This window comes from Coenobita brevimanus, chromosome 79 (assembly GCF_032717465.1).
Source record: "Coenobita brevimanus isolate Jiangsu-jjx chromosome 79, ASM3271746v2, whole genome shotgun sequence".
Lineage (NCBI taxonomy): Eukaryota > Metazoa > Arthropoda > Malacostraca > Decapoda > Coenobitidae > Coenobita > Coenobita brevimanus.
Window position 1 is genome coordinate 30,339,947 of NC_137032.1, and position 2,074 is coordinate 30,342,020.

Consider the following 2,074-nt stretch of genomic DNA (forward strand, 5'->3'; position numbering starts at 1 on the left):
GAAGTGTGAACGATGATGATAGGGTTGCGAGAGGCAGACCAAAAACAACCTGGGAAGAGATCACAGTATGTAACCTCAGTGACAGAGGATAGAATGGGGAGACTGCTAAACACCGATAAAGGTGGTGAGCCGCCATTAGCTGACTAAGGCAGATGCATGCGAGCATGTTCAAGCCTTTATACGAGTAAAGGAAACGGTTAAATATCTCCTGCCGCACAAACCAGCAGTAAGTTGCTTGAAGCCATGGTGAATGAGTCTGAGACTGAGACCTGAAACGGAGAGAACACTGCAACTACACAGTGCTGTGTTCCATTTCCAGTTGCACTTTACCTATGCAGTATTGTCAATATACTATTTTCCCCGCTAGATCTTGTGATAATAGCCTCCATTTAGTGGCACGAAACCTAGTTTTAATCTTAAATTTTCTATAAACTTCTAGTAGTACTCCAGTGATTACTAGCCCTTTCTTACGGCTTTCTGGAGATTTGTGTTTAGTGTCATCATGGCTGTTTCTCAGAGCAAGTCTAGGAGTATCTGCAGCTCTGGGCTTAACTAATTGCTGGGCAGGGACGCCTTTCTGTTGAGGCAATTATGTAACGGGGGGGGGGGGAATGAGTGCCCTGTTATACAAACGCCTTTCTTCTCCCTCACTATCTCCTCAAAGGAGGATGTTGCTAGAGAAAAGTAATGTTGAGAAGCTAGATTTGCCAGTTAGGTAGTGCTAGAATATTTCCAAAATTTCGCGTACCGTAGTTCCATTATGAGTCAGAGGTGCCAGTTAGCCTGCTGTTTGTAAGCGTAGTTATTTTGTAAGTTGTGCGTTAAAATTTATGCTCTTTTTCTCTATTATGTTTTTTTTTTATGTGATTGTTCAGTTATGTAATCTTATCTTAGTTTGATTGCTAAATAATTTAGAGTGTTATGCAGTGTAAGAAAACTCCGGATAATTTGGATATCTTCAAGTTGGCAACTGTTCCTTCTCCTAGATTGTAGATCATTCTAGAACAATGCAAGCTTATATAAGGATGGGAAAGAGACTCAGTCAGTTTTCAGTTCAGTATGAGTGTAGATCTGTGTAACTGCAGTTAGTGAAGATTATCTCTGGTACTTGTGAGAATAATGAAGAGTTGTTTGCAAGGATTAAGTGTAACTGTTTGGAAAATAAAGACAGTGAACTTTAAAGGCCAATGTTAATTTACAGCACCTCAGCTGGTCTTGCTGCGCACCAAATTGCTGCCTCCAGAAAGAACGACTCGCTGGGCAACATCCTTCCTATACTGATCCACTGCTGTTGGAGCCTCTGACAGTGTGGGATGGGGACATAACAGTGGTGTCAGGAGTGTGATTTGAGATTTTTTAGAAAGAGCCGCAGTGAGTCTAATCTTTGACATGTAGCAGAAAGGTGTACAAACAAGAGGCCAAGCCAGGCAGGAGAAGGCATCGCTGGATGCATATATGAAGCTATTACAAGCACAACTACAGGCACAGAATGAAGGCCAGAAAGAACTTAAAGGACAATTACAGGTACAAAATAAAGAACTCAAAGAACAATTACATGCACAAAATGGAGAACTGAAAGAATGATATGAACATATTCATTATAGGAGCAACAGAGGGAGTTACAACTAAGGATGCAAGAACAGTTAAATACTTTCATGGAGGAAATGAAGGAAGAACAGGAACAATTGAAGGAGGAAGTATACCCTGAGCTACGGCAGCAGAAGTATGTGGTAAGCAATACTGTGACGGAGTGCAAACAGCAAGTAGATAACCAGTTGAAGCATGTACTCGACCATGTAAATATATTTAGTGAGAAAATTGAGGCTGTAGAGGAATATTGCACTGCTGAGCCTCAGGCAAGTGTACAGGAAGCATATGAAGGGAATGGACAGTGTATGGTGAATAATCAGAATGCAGAGGTTTTAAGTCCTGGACTTTAATTATGGTGCCCCAGTTTTCAGGCCCAAAACCAGTGAAGTGCATGGCTATAATGGAGGTCCAATTAAGAAGAAACCTCAGGAATTTGATGGCGAAGTATCTTGGGAAGCTTATCATGTGCAGCTTGAGTTGCTTG